Below are 26,543 nucleotides of genomic sequence, written 5' to 3'. Positions count from 1 at the left end.
AAACTATCTCGTGTACGTTCACAATGGAAAATATACCCAAAACGTACCCATCTGAGGGTTCCCATCTCTACTGCTACTCTGAGGTAAGAATCATTATGCTAATCTTATAACAATGGCAACAAAGGTACCAAGAGACTTGTCTAGCAAAACAACTATTTTAGTTGCAAGACGTAATATTTAAGAGAAAAGGCTCTGGGTTCAAATCTTGTCTTCATTACGTACTAGCTATGTGATCTAGGGCAAGATGGTTAACTTGTGCATGCCTCAGTTTCCTCTTTTCAAAACTGGAATTGGCAGTAAGATTACCTACTCTGCAACGATATTATGAGTACAAAATGAGTTAATATATATAGAATGATTGGAACAGAGCCTGGTACAGAGCATCTCCCCAGTAAATGTTTATTATTATTGTGGTTGTTGCTACTGCTGCTGTTTTTATTTTATTTTATTTTTTGCGGTACGCGAGCCTCTCACTGTTGTGGCCTCTCCCGCTGCGGAGCACAGGCTCCGGACGCACAGGCTCAGCGGCCATGGCTCACGGGCCCAGCCGCTCTGCAGCACGTGGGATCTTCCCAGACCGGGGCACGAACCCGCGTCCCCTGCATCGGCAGGCGGACTCTCAACCACTGCGCCACCAGGGAAGCCCTGCTGTTGTTATTAGCGTTAAATATCACGCCTACTCCTGTATCTTTCCTATTGGCAGATACGATGTACATTGGCTCAATTAACACTAAAACCTGCAAATGTAGTTGTTTTCAGAAAACTCAGGTCTTGCCATGGCTTGCTGAGTGCTGGAGATGCGAAAAGTGAACAAGGTAGGCATGGACCCTGCCCTCTTTGAGCTATAGCTCCAATAGCCTATTAGAAGTTTATTTATTGATTCTCTTTGGAGAGCAATGGGTACTTTGGGATTTTTATAACATCTTTATTCAATGTTAACATCACGGAAGTGGTTTAGGGATATTCAGGTATAGTCAACGTCCTCTTTGTAAATCTCTGAAGTACTTACAGAAAGCGCAAGGTGATAACAAGATTTTAAGGCAGCAAATATTTCTTGGAATTATCAGTCTTCCAAAGCTCCTTTTTTCTACCTTCAAAGAAAGGCACCCGCCAAGCAAAACTTTTCAATGGGAAAACGTGGTGCCCACAAGACACATACGACGGTTTCCCTGGAGGCTCGCTGCCGATGGCTCTAAAGACAGGGGAAGAAAGAGGGGAGGAAAATAACCCCAAATTCCCTCTGGATCACGATGAAATAATCTAGCAATATGAACCAGAGGGAGGCATCTAAGGGGAACAGGAATAAGCAACTCTTCATTGTTTTGGAACAAGTGCGCCTTCTTTGCTTGCTAACAATCTATCGTGGAGTGCCACGGTGCTGTTTCACATCAAGATTTCAAAAACTATTACAGCCTGCATAGGTATTGGAGGCGCAACCAGATGTGATGGAGTTTCCATTGCTTTACTTAGTGCATGGAAAATATTACTAATGGATGGTGTCAGGGGAGGCTTAACTGACCCCGATTGGATAAACTCATCTGGGCACTTTCCTTTAAGTCAGACCCTTTAACTAAGTGCTCCTGTCATTTCACAATCCCCTCCCCCACTTTATGAGCTTTTCACTATATATAGCTGGTTTTAGGCAAAGGAGAAATTCCATGACTGCGTGAACAGGTGGGCTGGGGACTTGGGGGAGGGGTGGGCTATCTTTCCTTGAGACTGAATTTTATTTACAGCCAATTCTTGACTGTCTTTGACATGCAGGACAAAACCAAGAACAACGAAGAAACTGAAGTCCTCAAAATCCCATTCAGTCTCTCTCCCTGCCAGTATTCTTCAAGAACGACTCAAAAGTTACAACATTTAGACATCTAATTGAGCAAAATTTTATCTCCTTTTATTATTCCTATTGCTCTCTCCAATGCACGAGCTGAGATACAAAAAAAAAATGGCCTACCAGAAGAGAGAAAGGGTCTTAGAATCACTCCTACACATATTAAGCTAGAGTTGACATCCATTTTTTGTTTTTAATATATGATTTGTGCTTTAAATGGTCTGTGAGATACTGGTAATTACAAATATCAGAGAAACACGTGACCTCCACTTTCTTAGTATACCATGGTTACCAAAAACATGAAGTTCTTGCTACAGTCACAGACCTGCTCATTTCTTTTCTTTTTACTTTAGAAAGGCTCAGAATGCATCGTGGTTTTTCTCCGTGTTCATTCATTAGAGGTGTCCTTCATTCCCTCTCGTGAACTTGACGGTGATTCCAGAAATGAGCTCATTAAGATCCAGAGCTCAGTATCAATTCAGAGGAATATGAAAACATGCAAATGCTGTTCTAAACCTCATGCTGACTTTACCTGAACCTTGTGCCTTTCTTTGAACCTCTTTTGTCAGCAACTCTGCGGTGGTGATCCCCTAAGAAGAACCTTCCTTGAAAGAAGGTTTCTGGGACTTAAAATTTAACCTTGAAATTGTAAGTTAGAAAAATGTCAAGACGATAAAATGTGACCATGACTTCAGAAATGAACAATGGTTTAGTGAGCTCCATATATTAAATTTTGTTTTCAATGTGCTGCTCATTAAACAGGATTTTAATGAAGTGGCACTGAATTTTGAAAACTTACGGTTATGATATAAATGCATGACGGTCCTTCCTTTTCTTAAAACATCAAAACTCAGACATATCTGCTTCCTGGTTTAAAAATATGATAAGGGTATCATTAATGAAAAACAAAATCCTCATAGGTTTTATAGCCCTGTGTCAAATTAAAACTCAAAAGAGCCTATTACTGTGTACGAAAAGTACCCATGTTTGCTGTGCGGTTGATATATTTTCATTGGCATCTTAGTTGTTTCTGTTTAGCAGTGTGGGTCCCTACAAATGATCTCTTGCTGTCAACTGGAGGTTTGCCTCAGTGTTATAGAAACTGACAGAACCGAAAAAGGAGAAGAAAACAGAGTATCCGCCCAAAGCGAACCAGCATCAAGGCCGAAACCATGTAACGTCATCATGAGCGGCTGGTCTGAATTCCGCTGCATCCTCCAGTCTTGTTTTGAAGTGATCCTGAAAAACCGAGGTCTCAGAGCCGGCATAAACACTTAGCGCCTGGAATGAATTTAAGACTTAAAGGAACAAATGAAAGTTGAATGAAGGAAAGCCTTACTCTAGAGGGGCCATGAGCAATTCCCAGGGCATGCTGCTGTCGGAATGCACTGCAGAAATAAAACGGAATTTCTAATTTGCTTTAATTAGAAAAAAGTAAACACTGCCCTCAACATGTCACCATGTTTATACAGGAGCCCAACCAGCTGATTTTCTGCTGGCATGGCCCTGGAACCACTCAATTAAATCTCAGGGCACAATTTCTTTTTATGAATGAAGTACAATTACTATGAAGCCAGATAAGTTTTTTTTTCCATCTGCTTCATGGGCTGTGACTCTACAAGGACAAGTGACCGAACACAGTACCTTCCAATTTTCAATTAACCAATGATAATTTCCAAGACTATATCACTTCAGAGTTCCTCTTTTTGAGGTATCAACATCACTATTTTAAAACTTTCCACTTTGCAAGACTAAAAGAATAAAAATACTTTATTCCTAGCCTGCAATACTAGCAATAGAATAATTAATCTGAAAAAAGAGAGAAAGGGGAGTTTACTTCTTAACAGGCTTCAGGTAATCTTATAAGGTGAAACCCTAGTGAAGGTTTAGCATAAGACTTTGAATTTTGATAGAATTTTTCCAGAGCTGGAAGGAACGTGGAAAGTATCTTCATGTTAGAGATTATACAACAGATACTCATCTTCCATAAATTGCTGAAGATATGGACATTTTAGTACAGCACTGAGTCAATTATCCGGTACTCTTTTAGATCGGTGAAATTTGAATCACAGGGAAACAAATTAGGAAAATTTTCTTCAAGAAGCTTAGAAGTAAGGAATCGTGTGGTTTTTTTTTTTTTTTTTTTTTCATAAAAAGGGGATGGCAAAGATTCCTAGTACTCTAAAGGAGACTGACATTGTTATTAAATACAGTGGAAAGTTAGTTATTCTGCTATTAATGTGAAAGGAAGCAACACTAATTCTCCCGAACAGCTGCATACTTTAAGCAAAGTAACAGAAGACAGATCTGATTCTGGAAAGCAGGGGAATTCTTCTCCAACTCAGCAGCTCTGTATCGGTTTCACATACAAGGTAAGTGCAGTTGTATTTTGTACATTCCAGTGCAGGGGAATAAACCTTCACAATTCCCAAGGTTAGCCATTCAGGTTTGTTAAATCCATGTTAACAAGATCCACACTTGGGCTTCAGAAAGGCTCTCAGCCAACACCTCTGGCATCAAGACCGTGTCTCAAACATAAGACCCAGGATAGCTGCCCCTTCTGAGTGTCCTTTGCTCAGTTAATATTGAGACTTCAAGTTGCAATCTTCCATATCTCACTTTTTTCATTTTTTAAAACATGAGCAATAGTAACATTTGATCTACGTATAAAACTGTTGCAACTCGAAGGAACACAAATGGGGATGCACTTTCATATTTGTGTAGATCCTTTCAAGTTTCTAATGATCCATCAATGCAGAGATCAGGACTAAAGGAAGTTGAGTCAACCAACATCAAAAAGAGGAATGAAGAACAAAACAAAACAGAATATCTCTCACAGGAAGGCACATTTGCTCTTCTTGGTGTATTTCACATAATCCTCCAAGTATATCACCTGTATGTGTGTAATTGAGTTGGGTCCACCTTTCATTTAAAAAATGCAAGATGGACTTTAATTAAAAGATTTAGGAGCCAAGTTTACCTAGACTAAGTGAGAAAAATAGATAGTGATGTAGCTTTGGGGGCCAACCTGTATATAAGTTGTGAACTTCCACTCCAATACTCCCTCTCTCTCTCTTTCACACACACACACACACACACAAACACACAGAGGCATCTTTTTTTTTTTTTTTTGTGGTACGCAGCCCTCTCACTGTTGTGGCCTCTCCCATTGCGGAACACAGGCTCCAGACGCACAGGCTCAGCGGCCATGGCTCACGGGCCCAGCTGCTCCGCGGCATATGGGATCTTCCCGGACCGGGGCACGAACCCGTGTCCCCTGCATCGGCAGGCGGACTCTCAACCACTGCACCACCAGGAAGCCCGAGGCATCTATTTTTTAGCCCACATTATTCAAATATTATTTTGCCTCCTATATTGAACCTTTAATCACTTCTCTAAAAACCAGAAATCTTTACAGGTTTTATTGCAGAGTTGAGTTTAACCAAGGCAAAATACACCTTCCACTGGCATCAGATCCTATCATTTCGGGTCATCAAGCACCCTGTCCCTTAATTTATCAAGACTGTCAGATACCCAAAGGGCAGTTTTTAAAACTTTTTTTCAACCACTCATCACACCAGGCATCTTCAAACAGCTCGCCTGGAATAGGAGGTTCTTAAGGCATTTCTCCCGATGAATCAGCATGAAAATACAGAATGAGACTACATTTCCAACCTCTGAGCCAAACGATCAGGAGAAATTGCTGACAGTGTGAGAATATAGTAAGTATTTGATATTTCTGGAGTCATTAATGTGCTAGAAAGACTTGGGCCATGGCTAGTGCTCTGAGGTCCACAATGTCCTTCAGGCCAGATGAGTACCTCGGATGATACAGAAAATGTGAAGAAGTGGCTGGCATAAATCTTTTTTTTTTAATGTAAATGTTCTACTTTTTATTTCTTTTATTAGTTTTTCTTTCTTTAGCCACGCCGCTTGGCTTGCAGGATTCTTAGTTCCCCGACCAAGGATTGAACCTGGGCCCTTGGCAGTAAAAGCCCCAAGTCCTAACCACTGGACCACCGGGGAATTCCCTGGCATGAATCTTGATGCCTTCTGAGTGCCTAACGGCTACCTTCCACTCACGTCCTTATCGAAAACTATCACCTTCCTTCTAAGGCTCCTCCAACCTTCCTCATCTCAATAAATGTCTCCAATATCCATTCGGTTTTTCAAGCCGCATGCCTGCTAGACCTCAACTTCTCTCTCTCTCCCCTTTCACATTCAGTCACCACCTTTTCATGTTCTTTGTTCAAAATAACTCTTATGTTTATCTAACTCCCTCTCTCTCTCTTTATGGACTGCCTCATCGGGGTCCAAACCATCATTTTTTCTCCTAACTCAGCTTCACGTACCGCTCTACTTCCATTGTAGTCTTCTGTCAATAGGGTAACCATACATCCTAGTTTGTCCAGAAGAGCCAAAATTTACACCTGTAGTCCCAGCATAAAGTTTCCTGATTTGGATAATAAATTATCTGATCACTACACATATAAGTAGAATTTCCTTTCAAAACTACAAATCCAATTATGCCACGTCCTGCCTAAAACCCTTTAATGGTTTCCACCAGCCCTCGCAATAGTCTCACTAACTTGACCTGGTTTAAAACAATCCAGCATAATCTGGGTTCTGCCTTACTTGCTAGCCTTGTCTTGGGTAAGTCTCCCATTTGCCTTACTTCCTAGGGTATTCCCCCTATGATCCATCTCATCTCTTATCAATTTACTGTAACAGTAAACTGGTTAATTGTTTACGCCACAGAGTTTAAAATCTGAATGCAAAGATGATGTCTAATTATTCAAGACACAGTACACTGGACATATTAGCTCCTCAAATATTGTAGTCATAGTAGAAATAAATACTTATTTGCAAACATGCACTGACAGTTAAGTGAGAGACAGAAGTGCATGCAATATGATCCTATTTTGTCAAAATGGGGTTATAGAGATAGATACGTAGATAGATAGATAGGTATAAACCAGATGAAATAACAGAATAACCACATGAAATGTAAACAAGTTCCACCTTGATGTGAAAATTGAAGTCATCATTATTTAATTTTCCCTTTAATTATCATGTACCTTCAGCATTAAGTCACCAGCAGACAGAAATTAAGTGCAGTCATCTTTCCATTACCTCCATGTAACATCCACTCAGCAGAATAATATCGCAAATACCCTACCAGTCTTCCAACATTGGAAGGTATGGCCTCATGCTACGTAACTGTGAGAAAACACAATTCACAACGAAGATTTGCCCCTTAAATTGTTACACATGCAAATGCGTTTCTAAGGCCGAATATAAATTTTCCTTTTTTCTTCTCTTTTTCATTAAAAGCACAACAGCATTTTTTAAAAAAGAGACCAGTAGCACTTAAAATGCTATTTCAGATTACACGTGCCATGGGCAATTCTCCTCCCACCCATCTTTTACTATCATGGATAATTTTTACATAGTTTTACTTCGAAAACACAAATCAAAAAGGTCGTTGTCTCTGATGAGGTCATACTTACACCATTCTTTTCTCAGAATTCTAAACCTTCACCTTTGCTGCCTGAGAGCTTCCTACTCTGCCAGTAAGTTGACAGGAAGACGTTCTATTCTCAGTAGCCCGTCATTCATCATGGTCCTGAACTAAGAGAGTGTTACACATCGATCTATAGATTTCTGGTTCCAAAAATAAATATTGCTGGTGAGGTAACAAAAGCAAGGCAAAAAGCTCTCTCTTATGTTTCCTTTCCTAAACATCAGCCAGCCCTTTCAGGGCACAACAAGGGTGAATCTGGAAAGAACCCCATCCACAGACCACGGCAGCACATTTCTCTAACACCTCTTCTCTGTAAAGAAGCATTGCTCCTTCAATTCTCCACCTTTCATGCTTTAAGCACTGAGAAAGCCCAGAAGAAAGACAATGAACAACGAGTAGGACTAATTCTCAAATCAAACACATCATTTTTCCTTTCCCATTTCTCCCATGGGAATTGATACACTCACAAAAGAATTGAGTAATTGTGAAACCAGTTATAATTTTACACATCATTCACATCCCATAAAATTCACCTGTTTAAGTATACAGTTTAGTGGGTTTTAGTGTATTCACTAAATTGCGCAACCATCACCAATATCTAATTCCAGAACATTTTCATTGCTCGCAAAAGAAACACTGTACCCACGAGCAGTAAATTATCTTTCCCTGCCATCCCTGGTGCTTTGCAAACACTAATCTACTTTGTGTCTCAATACTGGACTATTCTGGACATTTTATATTACTGGAAGCATACGATGTGTAGCTTTTTGTGTCTAGTCTCTTTCACTTTGCATATTATTTTCAAGGACCATTATGCCGTAGCATGTAGCTGTAGCGCTTTGTTTATTCATTCATCCATTGATGGACATTTGGGTTGTTTCCATTTTTTTGGTTATTACAGATAAGGCTGCTATAACCATTCATGTACCAGTTTTTGTGTAGACATGTGTTGTCCATCTCTTGGGTATATACCTAGGTGTGACATTGCTGGGTCATAGGGTAACTCCATGTTTAAGTTTTTGAGGAACTACCAACGTGTTTTCCACATCAGCTGTATCATTTTACATTCCAACCAGCAATATACATGTGTTCCAATTTCTCCACATACTTATTGATTGTTATTCTCTAGTTTTTTAAATTATTGTTATTATAGTCATCCTAGTGGGTCTGAAGTGGTATCTCATTTTCGTTTTGATTTGCATTTCCTTAATGACTAATAATGTTGAGCATTTTTTTCACGTACTTACTAGCTATTCGTATAGCTTTTTTGTAGAAATGTCTATCCAAATCCTTTGTCCATGTGTCCATTTTTAATTCAGTTTTTTATTCTTTTACTGTTAAATTGTTAGGATTCGTTTTCTGGATACATACCCCTTATCAGATATAGGATTTGCAAGTATTTTTCTCCTGTCCTGTGGGTTGTCTTTTTAAAACTTTTTTTGATGGTATATTTTAAAATATAACAATTTTAATTTAATGAAGTTCAATTTATTTATTCATTTTTGCCTGTTTTTTTTTGTATCATATCTAAGGAATGATTGCTTGATCCAAAGTCAAAATGATTTATGCTTTTTTTTGTAAGAGTTTTATAGTTTTAGTCCTTATAATTAGTACTTTAATTCACTTTGAGTTAATTTTTATAGATGGCATGAGGTTGGAATCCAACTTCATGCTTTCTCATGGGGGTATTCTATTGCTCTAGCACCATTTTAAAATACTATTCTTCCCCCACTGAATTGCCTTGGCACTCTTGTCAAAAATCAGTTGATCATGAATGCAAGATATTATTTACGATTCCTAAGTTCTATTTCACCGGTCTGTATGTCCATCCAATGTTAGTATTATACTGTCTTGAGTGTAGTCTTTAGTAAGTTCTTAAATTGCAAAGTTTGAGCCCTGAAACTCTGGACTTCTTTTTCAAGATTCTTTGGCTATTCTGGGTCCCTTCCATTTCATGTGGAAATTACAAAACACTGTTGAAAGAAATTAAATCACACCTAAATAAATGGAAAGGCAGACTTAATATTTTTAAGAGGACAATACTCCCCAAATTAATCTACAGATGAAGCACAATCCCTATGAAAGTCTCAGCCACCATTTTTTGTAGAAACTTAACCCTAAAATTCATATGTGTGTGGTAAGACAAAGTTTGCTTAAGAACACATTCATCAAAGCCACTAGATATAAATTGACCTCTTCTGAGATAAAATACATGTCAATAGGTGTTGTTTGTCAAGTGTTGGTTCAACGAATGATTGCAATTAAATTCAGTAAGCATTGGTTGAGTACTTGCTATTTTGCCACCAACATCCTAGGTATTGGGATAGAGGGATACATTTAGATTTCCAGTGGTGAAAGGAACCACGAAGTGCACAAAAGGCATAAGTGAGTAACCTGCAGATAGTGTTAATTCCTGCAGAAGAGTATAAAAAAGAGAAATGGAGCAGAGAGTTACTGAAGGGGAAAGGGAGAGCTACCTTAGCCAGGAGAGTCCGAGCCAGCCTCCGGGAGGAGAGGACAGATGAGCCAGACTCATGATCATTTCGGGCAAGATTATTCCAGGCAGAAGGAGAAACAACTGCAAAGGCTCAGAACTGAACCTGTTTTATTCCGTCACACTCAACATAGAATTTCTTCCCAGAAATAGAGGAGAGGATATACTCTTAGATTATGTATCTCTTTATTTCTATTTAAAATTTCTGCTGCTGGAAAAGACGGCCTAAGAGAACAGGATATTTCTCGAAGAAATGAAAATAGCTTTGATTCTAGAGAATTCTCTTGATTGTCCCAGTGAGATGTACTGAGGAAAAAATATATTCAGTTGAGGTTCACTTTGGGGCCATAAAATAAAAGCCGCCACTTACCTATGGGATCAAATTTAATGACTGTCGGAGATTCATTTGGTTGTTCTATTTTATTTCATTTTAAGGTTAATTTAGCTGAGGTAGTTCTTATTTAATCAGAAATATTTATCCATTTTCATTAATTATATATGTCCTTGCTATAAGGTATTTTTTACCTTTTTTTCCTCCCAAGTATATTCTGATTAAGGTTTAGCCAACTTTATGAAATTTTAATGAAAAATACGGGAGCTATTCCTTGCACTGGAATTCTTCTGAAAGAGTGGCGTAGCGCATGCTTATAACTAATTCCAATTATTCAGAATTCTGACCCAGATCAGACCTTTGGGGGTTCAGCTCATTTACATTTCATAAAATGCAACTTCCTATGTCTAGAGAATAAAGGGCTTTGCAAGTCACAAGGAAACGGCTCAAAAGGCATCCAGGACATCAAATGGCTTTAACAAATCCTGCTTGATGAGTTAAGTGTAAAGGAATCAGAAACATATGGCTCACATTTCCCTTAAAATACACATAGGTTTGACAGTGAAGAAGAAAAAAAGTGGCTGGCCCAGTGTGGTTTGGGTTTTTTCGAACCTAAAACATTTGGAATATAGTTCAAGATGGTTAATGAACCCCAAAGCGAGCCTGGGAATTGTTCTGGATTTCACAAGCAGTGCCTCCTAGGGAGAAAGAAAGAAGAGAAAGGAAGGAAAGAAAGGGAGGGAGGGAAGAAGGAAAGAAGGAAGGAAGGAAGGAAGGAAAGAAAGGGAGGGAGGGAGGGAGGGAAGAAGGAAGGAAGGAAGGAAGGAAGAAAGAAGGAAGGAAGGAAGGAAGGAAGGAAGGAAGGGCCTAAAGAACGGGAAGGCTTGGACTTGTCTGCGAAACACAGAACCCTTTGCATTCCGCTCTCAAGGAAATTTCTGTTTCTTGGTCCTAATTCCTGATTCAGTCATTTTAAGTCACAGCTGTGGAAAGGTCCCTCCTCCACTTCCTTCCCATGGCCACTACCATCATAGGTGCCTCACAATTAAAAAAAAACAAAAAAACCGAAAGAAGCAACATTTCTCAACCTCTCTGTCCTTTAAGGGACTGTTGTAATTTGACCTCATCTAGGAAACAACGAGCTTGGATACACTGCATTCCCAGGCTTAAGTTACTGTGTCATTCTTGTTGATACAATGACCCATTTCACCTGGCACTGTGTCCCAGGAAATTACAAGTCCTGCCTCCAAGGACCCGACAGAGAGCCAGCAGGAGCCCGGCTCTGAGCAGAGGGCCAGCGGCCCAGCATCAGTCACAGGAGCCAGGCGCGCTCCACTCAGGCCCGCGGGGATGGGGGGAGCGGCCACGCGCTGCCACGAGACGTCCACACGTGGCTGCAACGGGGGCTCTGGGCGCCCGCTGGGGCACGGAGCTCCTGAAACTCTAGGTGAGCTGCTCTAAGCCTCAGGCAGAGCCAGCGCTCCTCTGATGCTCACTTCGGAAGAAGTGTGCCCCAGGCCGTGCTTCCAAAGCGCTTCCTTTCAATGTCATTATCCACTTTCCATTTCCACGACCACAGCCACAATTCAGGGCCCTCATTCCTACCTGGCATGTATGCTGGCAAAGGCAGCTTCAGGCATGCAGTCTTTGGACCACCACTCAGCCGCGCGTAAGAGGGAGCTCTGGGCCTGGACCACTTCCTACCAAGAGATAAAGGCCCACAGAGCCGGTACTGAGCTTCTCACCTTGGGTGGAACATCTTTCCCTGCTCCAGGCGCAATGTGTGTCCTTTGTCAAGTATGTACATTACATGGCACCTGGCCAACCCCCCTACTGTAACTACCCCCTATGGGGCAGGCATGGGGTCCTTCTGCTGCAGGACTGGAGGGCGCCCTGCCAGCCAACTGCCTGGCATCCGGAGTTCTCCTAAATCCGTTTGCTTGTCAGCCTCAAGTAAGACTCTTTTCCCTGTGAAGTTTCTCCTCCACCCTATGGAGAGGGTCTCCCCAGTCAACCTCCCAGTCTCCCCTCCATCCATTAAGGACAGTGACACAGGGCTTTGCAGCCTTCCTCTCCAAGCAGCCCTGCTGTCACTCTGGGAGGCCTCAGTAGGCACACGGATGCCGCCTCCAGTGCCTCGTCCTCTGAATTCCTCAGTCCTCAACTTGGGTCTCCTTTCCCTGCTGCTCGTTCCATGGTCACATGTATCCCTCGTGACACTACACGTAAACATCTTACCTTCTCTCGCTCCAGCTTCCTAAACTCTCAGCGCTCTCACCTCTTTACCTGAACTTCTCTCCAGAAGATCCAACCTTTATTGTCTCCATCACTAAGCCCCTCCCCCTTCAGTTTCTGCCTTACGCTCTTGGGAGGAAATCACACTGTCCTGCAGGTGGACGCCTCAAACACACACGGCCCCTGACCTCAGGTGGCCTGGAGAGCTGTCCTCCCAGGCAGTTTTCTCCAAGATACAGTTGAGGGTCTTTAAAGGCAGGCCTTACTCCTCCCCATACGTACTTCCACGCACTCCAGAGTATATTGAAGGTTAGTGACTAATGCCTTTTACCTAAAAAGTTGTAAGCTTTATGAATTCCCTATTAAACATGGTAAGCAATACCAGTGTAATATTTACTTAAGAGTAGATCCAAACAATGATGCTCACAGACATTAAAGAATACTTACGATATGCTCGGTGCTCTTTTCATATACAGATGCAGATACATGTAGAAAGAGTTGTAATGTGGAGAGATATAATACATGTCGATATATCAATATGTGTAAGTATATATATTTGTGTGTGTGTGTGTATACACACACACACACACACACACACATCTCCGTTTTATAGGTAAAGATACTACACTAAGGCGTAAAAAGACTAACAAACTTGCCCAGAGTCACATGGCTAGTACATTGTGATGCTGGGATTTAAACCTAGGTATTACAGTCACTCTAACGTGATGCCTTCCTTTTTTTAGAAGTGTCCATTTTTCTTGAATACTTAATCAACTATAATATCTTTTAAGTTTTATCCTCCTAGGAGGTTCTATCAAATATAGGGACAAGTCAAACTAGCAGAAACCCATTTGTGGATATCAGCTAGCCTTGTTTCTGTTCTCGGTTTTCATTTGTTGTGCTTATTTGTTTATTTATTGTGGTGGTAATTGTATGTACACATGTTATTGATGGAGGTGGACTTTCTGTGAAGCTAAAAGAGCTTATATTTCAGGGCCCCTCACTTACATGGGGCTTTTCTGTGGTCCTGGGAAAATTTTTAGTAATACGGTCACTTGGTCATATACTTTCCTAAAATTTGCAAGATTCAGACGTCTTAACTGTAACAGGTTTGCCTTTCCACTCTGACCTCTCATGTCAGTTGCCATTGGAATGTCTGTAGGCATTTTGGTAATCCAAGTGAGGAGAAGTTGAAATCAAAATATAATTGATGTGGGCTAGTGGGTATATATAGGAGACTCACAGCGTTGTCATGGATGGTTAAATTACTGCACGGCATCCAGCCTGGTACAGGAACGGCTTCCACAGCAATTCCTACAGTCCAATCTGCTGACCGCACAGTGTTATCACACAAAGATAAATGGCATAGAATAGAGCCAGAAGACAGACTGTAGAAATTCCTTCCAAATCATAGAGCTCATATAGGAAAGAAATTTGATAGAGTTTGTCTCAGTATAACAAGTCTGAAAAGGTGTGGGGCTTTACCAATAATTAGAAAACTGGAGGAAGCTTTTCTAAATAATCCATCATAATAATATCAGTAATAATAATGAAATTTTGACTTCCAGACAAGATGTTGTACATAGTGGCAGGTCTTTGTTCCTGGTGTGACAACTAGGGAAGAAAAGGATACATTACAAAATTATACTTTCAGACTCATCAAAAAACTTTGGACGCAATGAGGACTGGATCAACTAAAATGCCAAAGAGAGAAGAGCACTTCCTGAGAGAGCTGCCAACCGAGCGATGGTCGTTTCCTCCCTGAGGGCACCGGCCACCCGGGAAACTCTGAGGGTCAGACTTGGCAGTCTTGGGATGCCACTGCAGAAAACTGGCACTAACAGTGCCCCCAAGAGCCACACAGGCTGGCACGACAGACGGGGATCTGAAGGAGCCCAAAAACATGACCCCACAGGAAGGCTGCTGAGTGCCCAGGCCGTGCAGGCGGTGGGGTTCACCTGCTGGTAGCGCCAATAAGACAAAATCCTTCAGTAAACACAAATACCCGCCATATTTTGAACCTGTTGGGGTGGAAGGTTAGAGTGTAATTTAAAGCCTCTGGGAGGCACAAATTTCATTCCTGAGGAGGTAGAGACTCATTAGACTTTTCATGAAACCCGTGGAGGACCACAGCCAAAAGGGAGGGATGGGGCTGGGTGGTACTTCAATTTCATGGTTCTGAGGGTAAAAGGTCCTGCATCAAAGCATGGCCCACGTCCTCCTCAATACGTGTGCCAGATATTGAAGCTGTCTGGGGCTGGAGCTTACACCTCAGATGGAGTGAGTTGGCAGAAGGACTAAGGAGACAGAAATCCACCAAGTTCTCAGTGAGAAGATTAAGGATGCAGCAGCGATAAGGGCTGAATCTAACTAAAAGCACAGCCAAGCCCTTACTACATAAGTGCAATTACTGTTAGACTTAGATGATCTTTCCCTCACCTGCCTAGCAAAAGAAAGGGCAACACTTCTTTGGGGGAAAATAACATTATATTCAATATCTATAATTCTTTTCTTACAAAAAGACTGGCATAAAGTTAAAATTTAAAAAACAAAGAAATAGATAATTTATCTGATAATCAAGAAAAAAATTAGGCAACAGAAGTAGACTCTCAGATTATCCAGATACTGGACTTTGTACATAAGAACATTAAGATAACTATGTAAGTATAGTATATAAAATAGAGGAAAAAGATGGACAAAATAAATGAATGGATAAAAACATGGAGAATGTAATAAATAACTTGAATCTGTAAAAAGAATTAAATATACCTTCTAGAAATGAAAAATACTATAACTGGAATTACTCATTAGAGCAATCTAGACAATGCAAAAAAAAAAAAAAAATAGTACATGCAAAGACTAAACAATAAAAAAAATCCAAACTGAAGAAGAGGGAAAAAAAGGAAGCAACAAAGAGGAAAAGAAAATACATATAGAAACATTCAAACTGTAACATACTGTATAAACTTCCAGGATGTGAGTAGAGACAGAATGGGGACCAATTTGAAAAACTAATGCCAAAAAACCCTGAAACTGATGAAAGGGATTAAATGATACATTTGAAAGATCTGAAAACCCCAAACAAGGTAAGCAATCTTCCTCTTTCTCTCTCTCCACTCCCCGCAACACACACACACACACACACACACACACACACACACACGCACGAATAAGGAAAACTTTGGTTAAAAATCAAAAACAAAAGGAAGTTAAAAAAAATCCAGAGAAATAAGAAACATTAACTAAAAAGGAGCAAAAACTATTTTCAACAAAATATTGATATAAAAGCCAGAGGATAATGTAAGACATTTATAAATTGTTGAAAGAAAAAAATAAGCAAAACCCAAAATGCCAGCCTAGAATTTTATACAAAGTGAAAATACAAAATACATTTTCAGAAAAACAACAGCTGAACTAATGCATTAAAAACTCACAGTATGAGACATTCTAAAAGAAGTTCTTCAAACCAAGGAAAATGATCCAAGGTGAGAGCACAGAAGAGCAAGAAGGAATGAAGAGCACAAGAAAGCATGACTGTGCAGGTTAAGTATAAAAGAATACTGACCACTTGAAACAACAATAATATCTCGTGAGGTGCACAACATATGCAGAAGTAGAATATGACAAAACAGCTCAAAAGACAGAAGAGAACAGGATCAATGGAGCTCGTACACTGCTCGGGAAGTGGTGAAAGCATTAAATTAAGAAAGAATGTCATTTAAGGCAAGGATGCACATTTTAACCTCTAGAATAATCACTACAAATTAACCAATTTAACTTAATTGACGTATAAAACACTGCATTTAGCAACTGCAGAGTTTCAAATTCTTTTTCAAGTGCATATAGAGTAGTACTTAACAAGATAAAAAGCAGAGAAGCAAGTCTTAACAAATTTCAAAACATTAACAATTAAGCAGAATATTTCAAAACTGTGAAATTAAGATAGGAATTAATAACAGAGAAATGTTTTGAAATGTTTGAAAATCTCCCAAGTATTTGGAAAATAAGCAGCAAAATTCTAAACAACTCATGGATCAAAGAACAAGTAACAATGGAAATTAGAAAATATTTTAACCAAATGATAATGAAAATATGACGTATCAAAACTTATGAGGTGCAGCAAAAGCAGTCCTAACAGAGAAATTTGTGGCTCCAAATAAATATACTAGAAAAGGAAAAAAGTGAAATCAGTGCTCTAAGACACCATGAAGCTAGAAAAAGAATAGCCTAATAAATACAAAGAAAGTGGAAGGAAGGAAATAACAAAAATAAAAGCAGAAATTGATTAAATAGAAAACAATCATACAATAGAGAAAATCAACAAAGCCCGAAGTGTTTCCTTTGAAAAGGTTAATAAAATTGGTGAAACAGTGACAAGATTGATCAAAGGGGAAAAAATAGAAACACAAGCTACCAATATCAGGAATGAAAAAGGGGACATCACTACAGATCTTACAGATACTAGAAATAATAATAATAATAAGAGGATAACTGTCAACAGCTTTATGCCAATGAAATTAGCAATAAAGTAAAAATTTTTAAATTCTTAAAAATCACAACCTACCAAAACTATAAAAAGAAGAAACAGAAAATCTGAATTAAATGTGTAATTATAAAACCTTCCCACAAGAAGGATCCAGGCCCAGAGCATTTCACTAGTTAATTCATCCAAACGTTTGTAGGTAAAATAATACCAACCTTACATAAACTCTTTTAGAGACTAGACAAAAAAGGAAATACTTCCTCTTTTTTTTTGTGGGGGTGGGTGGGTGAGGGGGTGGAGGAAGCAGCAAAATTTTGATTCCCTAACCTGACAATAAAATTACAAAAAAAGGGAAAGTATGGGCTAATCTCTCTCATGAACTTATATGTCAAAATTCTTATGGAAATACTAAATTGAATCCAGTAATACAGAAAATGAATAATACACTAAATCCAAGTGAGTTTTATTCCAGATAGGCAAGAGTACATTAATATTAAAAACTTAATGTAATTCACTACATTAAGAGTAGAAAAATCATGTAATCATATCAATAGATGCAGAAAAAATTTTTTACAAAATTTAACACAAATATTTATGATTTTAAAGACTCATAGAAAACTAGGAAAAGTAGAAAGCTTGTTTAAACCGATAAAATACCCACGAAACAAACATTATGTTTAATGGTAAATATGGAGAATTTTCCCCACTAGCAAAAATGAGACAATAACTACACTATTTATATTCGGCATTGAAAGAGTGGTCTTGTCCATTTCAAGAAAGCTATAAACGAAAAGAAAGATCTGAAAGATCTATTATAAAGCCATAGTAATTAACACAATATAGTACTGGTATAAAAACAGACCAAATGACTAAAGAGTACAGAGTGGTACTGATACAGACCCACACATATATGCTCCCTGATTAACAACAAAGGCAAAACCACACTGCAGAGGGAGAAGAACAGCCTATCACCAAATAGTGCTGGGTCAGTTGCACAGCCATATGGACAAAATGAGTCGCCCAGAAGTTGGAAAGCTTGTGGCTGCTCTGACCTGCCTTATTATTACACCAGGCAAGTCTATCGCATAGTCTCACCCACCCAGTATCTGCAGCTTAGATGGTCCAAGGTTGTTAAACCATCTTTTTTTTTTTTTTTTTTTGGTATCAGGATGAACATATGGTGGTCTTTTCCATACTCGTAATCTCGAATTCCAAATCTGACCACACAGAAGCACGTCAACCACAAAATTCTACTCAGAACGATCCAAGAAATTGCCTGAGTACCTGCAGTTCTCTATTACGAATCTGGCATGAAAGAACAGAAGGAAGGGAATGCCATCAAACAGACACACACAAAGTGAGTAATACTTGTCTCACCAACAGACTTCACAGTGAAAGTAAAAAAAGAGGGGGTGGGGGGGAAGGAATCCGTTGAAATTCTGTGAGTTTGGATTCAATCTGAACCATATGTAGCTCCAGATTAGGTCATATTCTCATGATAAAAGTACTAATTTCGTCTTCAATTCTGTCTGCTACTCAGTATTTCCATGATCTCTTATTAGCTGAGCTCACGCATTATTTATTTGGTCTGTATTACTCAAAAGATAAGGGACTTCAGCTAAAGCCCTGGAGTTTCAGCAAGAGGTGTGGTATTCAGCTACCTAGATGTCAGGGGAAAGGTAAGAGAGTAAAAGGTACAATGAAGCACAGACTCTGGAGCAGGACCACCTGGATGTAAAGGTGTGATCTTGGGCAACTTCCTTACTTCCGAGCAGTGTGATCTTGGGCAACTTACTTCATTTCCCTGTGCCTCAGTTTTTTTACCTATAAAATGAGTTTCGTAACAGTACCTATTTCATTGGGTTGATTAAGTGGGGATTAAGAGTTGAAGAGTAAGGTACTTAATATCGTGCCTGATAGGTGATTAGTGCCGTAAAAATATTAGTTACTATTTCTCATATGTAAAAACTATACAGAAAATTCTTACCTTCTAAACGGAATTGGTTTTGGCTTATTGTTAATCGCACACTAACCTGAGCTTTCCATAAACTGCGATTTGAAACAAATCACTTGTTTTCCCCTTGGGAAAAAGGAAGGGGCGCTTGCTGATTTCCTGCCAGAAACCCAAAAGGAAGGAGAGGCAGAAGGGGGCAGAGGGGTAAGGATCTGGGGCTTTGAGGTTAGTGACCTTGCTTTAAAACTTCCCCCCCTGCCTGTTTTCCAGCCGTGCAACACTGCAATGAGTGATTTAATTCTTCTTCTCATCTTTAAAATGGGGACCTGATAGCATCAATCTCCTAAGATAAGCAGGAGTGTTCAACAACATAACGCATCCAAATTGTTTACTGAGTATTTCAAGTACTTACAAAGTAACAGGCACTATACCATTGTTATATTACTGCTTTTAAATGAGTCCCAACATAGAAGTGCTTTGAAACACCTAGTAAAAATGCATTTTAACAATTCAAAATCACATCATTATTATTTCATCTTCACAGACTTTGTGTCTTTCAGTTTGGGGTTGAGTTTGCCCCAGACCCTCGAGTCTTCATCCAATTAAAATGCTCACTGGAAAAAATTTGAGGCTCTTCGTTGATTAACACCAGTCATGTATCCACTTTAAATATCAGATATGACCCACAAAATGCGTCTGTATAAACCAAGCTCTCTTTAGAATGCAGTGTGTCATTCATGTGCCCCGAGATTTATGAACTATACTTAGACAGGACCAAAGCTGGTGTTTCGTGCAAATCATGGAAATCAATCTCATTACTTTGTGACTTTAGACTTTGTGAAAATGGTGTCTCTTGATCACTATTACTTTCCCATGACTCTGCGGACGCTAATACATATCCAGTCTATGAAAAAATAATAAAAACATTTAAAAAATAAAAACAAAAACTCACAGAGCTGAGTTCCATGGGCTGATTATGCTGTGGATGACCAAGAATGAGAGGGAAGGGAAAAAAAGTTCGCAATTCCAAAAGGAGTTAATTAGTAATGAAAGTTGCAATGGAAATGGAATGGAAAAGTCAACTGGACTTACCAAGGCCTACTCTAAGTGTGTCTAAACATCACTGAATGTCTCTCCAACTAGTCTCTAGCTGGTTGTTAGCACCCAGTTCCCTGGTAAGGCAGATTAGTGGGTCATCGGTAAGACCAGAAGTTCTACAGACAGCTATAAATTATGAAAGGGGAGATTTACTTGAAAGAGTAAGCCAGAATGGCCTCCAGGAATTTTTGAAACATCCCACTGGAGCAAGCAGTGAAATCCAGTTGTTGTTAGCCGCACACAAAAAGGGCTTGAAGCAAAGTAATCAGGGGAAAAAATTATAAGGTACTGGGTGTATTGGCTCAGACCCAGTAACATAAGACATTCATTACGCTGAGACACTGTAATTCTCTGAATACCCCTTAAATCTCTCAGCTGTTTAATATGAGAGTGAATGTTCAGGTCAATAAAATTATCAGCTATTTCCATATCCAAAAAACAGAAAAGGTTCAACAATGGAAAAACGTACAGTTTTAACCATGAACTAACTTTAATAAACAATTTGGCCTCATGTTACTCCACGTACGAGCCTTCCATTACCAGCAAATACTGACCGTCTGAAAGAGCCACTGAATCTGAGTTTCCAGCAGAGCAGTGGAGTTCTCACAGGTTCAAGTGTCAGCCGCCACTTGCGGAGAGGGTATTTGAAGGATGAGTGTTGTGTAACCACAGGCTGAGGCACAAAAGCCAATTCCAGTTGAGGCTGATAATAGTTTTTGACATTTAGAGACATTTTATCCTTCAAAACTCTTGGAGAGCTGAACTGCTTGCCTGAATTTGCTGTTTCTATGGAGACCAGAGGAGATTTTAAAGTGTTAATCTTAGTTGACCTCTTTCATGTTTTAAAATTCTGACTCTTCCCTAAAAATTCAGTCCAGAGTTCAGTGATCATTTGTTCTCTAGTCTCACTTAAATTTTCGTCTTGCAGTACTGCAGTGGTCTCCCCAGTGGGCTACTTACAGTCCAGAAGGTGTCCAAGATAATTCATTGTGAGTATGGAAAGAAAATATTAGAAGCTGTATTTATATTTATTTTCAACCTAAGAATAAGAAGGAAACAAGTTTTAGTAATACTCACAATACAGAACAGACTTTGGTAAATTCTGTGATGCCTTATATCAAAAAAGTGTTGAGCTCAGGGACTTCCCTGGTGGTGCAGTGGTTAAGAATCCGCCCGCCAGTGCAGGGAACACGGGTTCGAGCCCTGGTCCGGGAAGATCCCACATGCCGCGGAGCAACTAAGCCCGTGAGCCACAACTACTGAAGCCCGCGCGCCACAACTACTGAGCCCGTGCACCTAGAGCCCGTGCTCCCCAGAAAGAGAAGCCACCGCAATGAGAAGCCCGTGCACCGCAGCGAAGAGCAGCCCCCGCTCGACCCAACTAGAGAAAGCCTGCGCGCAGCAACAAAGACCCAACTCAGCCAAAAATCAATCAATCAATAATTACAGGGAAAAAAAAAAGTGCTGATCTCAGCTAGGAAACGCAAGGATTCCCAAAGAGGCGGCTTTCTACAGCGACAGAGGGAGGGAGATGGGTACCCTCATCTTCCTGTGCTTTCATCTCACTGCAGTTTATTACTGTTTACTTGCACCCCGTGCACTGGAATTATGGATTCTATTACCTAGTTTAAACTCACTTTCCCTAAATGGACAGATGGGTTAGACAATCCATCATGGTTTGGAAACCAAGTTGCATTAGCAACTTGTATTGCTAATGCAAACACAAGAACAGAACGACGGCCAGTGGCAGTGGTGGAAAAGGATAGCACAGAGTAAGAAAGGCGTTCTGAAGCCAGACTCCCTGAGCTCAGACTCCTGACACTACCACGTACTAAGTAGGTGACTTTGGGGAAGTTACTTAATCTCACTGTGTATCAGTCTCTCCCTGTCACATACGATGTGATAAGAAACTCTCGTTTCTTATATATGTGTGTACATATATATGTATGAGAAAAAGGGAGAGAGAGAGAAAAGCACTAAGCATTTGGAATAAGAAGGTAAACCTGCATTTTTTCAGTGTGTGTAAAGTCATACAATGCGCAATCCAAACGCTACAAGAATCTCATTAAACTTGATGATGAACGTTCAGAGGCCCCATGTGGGCCTTTTCATGTGATGGCAAATAATGAAAGACTCCTATTCCACGGGAATACAAGTGTTGTTTCTAACAGGGTAAAAACGGTTAAAATGATACACGGGAAGCATTTTCATCAGAAAATTCTTTTGATATACACAGAAAAACTTTGCTAAAGATTAGAAGAAATTACTATTAGATTATTGTTAGAGAAATTTACTACAGGTTGAATGGAAAAAAAACCCCACTACTAACAGATCTTAGTTAGACATGTACTTGATAAATTATACTTCAATAATAAAATATACTTTTTGAACCAATAAAGGCAAGATGTAACTGAGAAAGTATATTCTCAACAATAAATGACTACTCAAATTTTAAAAATAGCTTAAGAGAATACTGCATAAGGAAACACTGAGGGAGAGGATGCTTTGAATGGAATGAAAGATCCCAGAGTAAATTTACAAAGATAGCATGACACCTAAAATAGATTCACAGCAAAGAAATCGGAGTCAAAATGTACAAAGTGCAACCAGATGTCATCAGTGTGCTTATTTTTACAGCAAATACTTCTAAAATATTATATCACACAGAGTCTTTCTCATTGTTTTGAGCCTTATTTAAAATAATTGTCAAATTTAAATTTAAGGCATGGGATTTTTCTCTTTTATTGTTTATATTTTTCTTTTATTATTTACATTGTATTATTTTTGATTATCTGCACTTTCCTGAGGTGGCAAACAGATAGCAGCGTTATGCTTTCTGCAACAGGGCCCCGTACTCAAACATGGGTGTGCTGAATCAAAATTGTTAGAGACCATTGTTCAGAGGGCAATAGAAATTCTACATTTTAATAGATTTTAAATAGATGTCATCTTTTCCAAGGACAAGAGTCTATAACTTTTCTCCTAAGCTTGTTTCAGTATTTAGCATTTTCTGGAGGAGAGACATCTCTCATATCAAGATTAAATCTCTCCTGCTGCATTTAAAAATCACTTTCTACAGTGTAGATTTGTTTTTTAAGTTGTACATTATCCTTATCAGAAAAACATTTCACATACCTGGGGGGAATCCTCCTCCACTGAGACGATTTTTTTGGACTTCACTAAAAAAGGATCTTATATCGAGTTTTAATTACAAAGACAGAAAGAAAATATAAAAGCCTAGGTATTGATAGTGGTTCATATTTAGGGGAGTTATGGAGTTGCGATCCTTTGAAGAAGCTGCTCAAGCTGAAAGATGGAGAGCCGTGTGGGTTTGGAGATGTAGCTGAGTATTTGCTCCTACATTCTGGTTGTCAACTGTGTGAGTTTACTTATGTTGGTGCAGCATAACAAGGTTGGAGACCATTCAGTGGCTCTGGCTGCTACATTCACACTTACCACTTTTTTTTTTTTTTTTTGATTTAAGTATACTTGATTTACGATGTTGTATTACCTAGAACTTTGAAGGCAAGTGGTTTTTGCTTTCTCTGGAGAAAATGGAAACAGGTGGGGGAAAAGAGAAAAAACAGTACTGTTTGAATTTCTGGATTTTGAAAAGTGAACCAGAAGAAGATAAAACAAATGGTCAAGGAACACAAGAAAAGATGCTCAACCTCACTAATCATTAAGGAAATGCAAATTAAAACCACAGTGAGATATCACCTCAGATCCATTAGAATGGGTATCACTTCCAAAAAAAGAAAAAGAAAGCAACAAGGGGCAGTAAGGATAAGAAATGAGAACCCGTGCGCGCTGCTGGTGGGAATGCAAACTGCTGCAGCCCCTCTGGAAACCAGCATGGTGGCTCCTCAATAAACTGCGTGTGGTCCAGCGATTTACTTCTGGGCACATACCTACAAGAACTGGGAGATACCTGTGCACCCACGCTCACAGAAGCATTATTCACAATAGCCAAAAGGTAGAAACAACCCAAATGTCTATCGGTGGATGGATGGTGGATGAATAGATAAACCAAACATGGTATATTCACACAATGGCATAATATTCAGCCTTAAAAAGGAAGGAAATTTTGACATGCTACAACGTGGATGAACCTTGCCACTGTTACACTGAGTGAAATAAGAGTCTCAGAAAGACAATTACTATATGATTCCACACATAGGAGATACTTAGATTGATCAAAGTTGCAAAGACAGAAAGGATGGTGGTTTCCAGGGCAATGAGAAGCTATTGCTTAACGAGGGCAGAATTTCAGCTTTGCAAAAAGATGAAAAACGCTCTGGAGACAGTGGTGGTAATGACTGCACAACAATGTGAGTATACTTATTACCACTGAAGTGTACATTTAAAGATGGGTAAAATGATTAAGAGGTACAAACTACTGTGTATAAAATAAATACACTATAAGGATATATTGTACAGCACAGGAAATAGGGTCAATATTTTATAATAACTATAAATGGAGTATAACCTTTAAAAATTGGGAATCACTAGGTTGAAAACCTGAAACATATAATATTATAAATCAACTATACCTCAGTTTCTTTAAAAAGGGGAAAAAAAGACCAAAGAAATGCGTAAAATGGTAAATTTCATGTTATGGGCATTTTACCACAATAAATAATTTATTTAATAATAAATAATTTATTTAAAAATAAATAATTTTTTTAAAAAAGGGAACCAGGTTCTAAGTGGCGCAGGTTTGCCCTTAGCCAGTTTTCCCAATACCTAGTGTCACACTCCCGAGATCACTGTCGGTCATTTTACGTGGTTTCATTGGGTCATTCATTCAAACGCGAGCATTCAATGAACCCTTTATTAAGGACCAGAAGCAGAGCTAGATGCAAAAATGGAATATAATTTTGATTAAGACGCAACCTCCAATCACAAGAGAAAATGAAAAGGAAATGAAGAAAGTTATTAATAGGGACAGAGTCACACTCACTGCTGGCCACTTGACATACACAACTTCATTTGGTACCCAGAGCCATCTTGCAGAGAGGTGGATGTTACCACACCCTTTGGGTCATGAAAACTGAAGGTCAGGAAGTCAAGTCATTAATCCAGGTCACAGAACCGGTAAAAACCTGAGCCAGGATTCAAAAGTTGGTCCAACTCCTCAGTCTTTGCTCCTCTGCTATTCCATGCCATTCTTAGGTCCATCCTCGATCCCACCCCTCCGGAGCAAGTCACTCTGTACACATGCCTTAAATTCACTACATCTCTTTGCACAATGCCTCCTTCTTATATGGGATTTACTTTGAAAAATAAGCTGCAGAGATTTCACTTAGGCTTAAGGGCCTCTGGACTTCTTCCATCTCATTTTTAAAATCAAGGCTAAAGGAGCAGACCCCTGATTTAAGAGTCATAAATGTTCCTCCATATTGGCTGTCACCCAAATTCTTCTTTAGATAGACCCAGGATCATGCGTGCATTCATTCATTCATTCACAAGGATGATTATTTTTCCTCATTTCTCCAAACATCAGAGGCTTAAGTCTAGTGTTTATTCAAATCTACTAGGTTATATAGGCCCTGCTCTAACGAGTAAAATACTTAGCTTCCTTAGTTACACAGTATCTTGTTTACTGGACAATTAAAAGGTTATTATGACTTTTACAAGTTATATGGTAATTATCCAGATTCTTACATAATCATTCAAAATGCACACTTTGCTGACATGTTTTTGAAAAGATCTCTCCATGTATATACTTAATTATCAACTCAATTATCTTAACAAAGCTAATTGGAATGCACCAGTGAATTCTGCATTCTTAATTCCTGAGATGGCTTGTCTCTTTTTCAGTCCTCCAGGCTCTGTGTCATCATTCAATTCAGAACCTTGACTGCCTAAGTCATGCCTTCTCCTTGAATCAAGGGCAGCTAAATGATTTCTTAAATTCCTGACTTATAGGAAACCCCAACTCAGGCCCTCAGCCCCAGCAAGAAGACTTCAGAAAGCCAGTGTCACGTTCCAACAACTACTGCCGAGTTTACTTCACAGATCTACTTGGGGGACTGGAAAAGAAGAAAAAAGGAAAGGAAATGTAGGATGTTATTAACCTCAATAACCAGTCCTACAAGCAAGAAAAATTTAATACATGAACTTGGGAAGGAACAGCAGAAAAATATTCTGGTAGAATAGCTAAGGAGAAAGAAGAAAGTAAATTTTCTTTATTCTTAGGTCCCCTGGCTTTGTGGGAAAATGTTACCCCCCAGTGAATTATGGTAAATACTTGAGATAAGCTCATTATTAAGTATATTATCATTACTAGGTGCTGTGAAGGCCTTTCAGAGATGACACCGGGGTCCACTGTGAATGCGACAGCTGCTAGGGAATAGGATTCTGGACCCAACCTCACATTTTTTAGGAACTGCTGCAGAAATGGTGAGCCAGAGACAGAGACAGTCAGCTTTAAGGCCTTTCTGGACTAATGAACTGGCTCTTGAATGCGTTTCCCTGGACGTGGCAAAGGAAGCAAGTGAGACCCAGAATGAGATGAGGTCACTGTGGGTGGGCCTCTGAGCCTGCAGCTGGCTAGCAGAAGGCAGTCCGTGCAGTGTCTGAGCATG

The 26,543-nt window shown here is 39.5% G+C and overlaps 1 long non-coding RNA gene and 1 other non-coding gene across 2 annotated transcripts in view; both read right to left on the bottom strand.

Moving 5' to 3' along the window:
• LOC117203534 (uncharacterized) overlaps window positions 1-26,543 on the bottom strand; it is a 136,567-nt gene that overhangs the window by 72,520 nt on the left and 37,504 nt on the right. The gene's annotated exons all lie outside the window — the stretch shown is intronic.
• Window positions 5,788-5,860, bottom strand: TRNAK-UUU (transfer RNA lysine (anticodon UUU)). Its single transcript has one exon. It is a non-coding gene; the product is annotated as a tRNA-Lys (tRNA).

The sequence above is a fragment of the Orcinus orca genome, chromosome 19, assembly GCF_937001465.1.
Source record: "Orcinus orca chromosome 19, mOrcOrc1.1, whole genome shotgun sequence".
Taxonomy (NCBI): domain Eukaryota; kingdom Metazoa; phylum Chordata; class Mammalia; order Artiodactyla; family Delphinidae; genus Orcinus; species Orcinus orca.
Note: the sequence above shows the minus strand (reverse complement) of the source record. Positions and strands in the feature narration are given on the sequence as shown.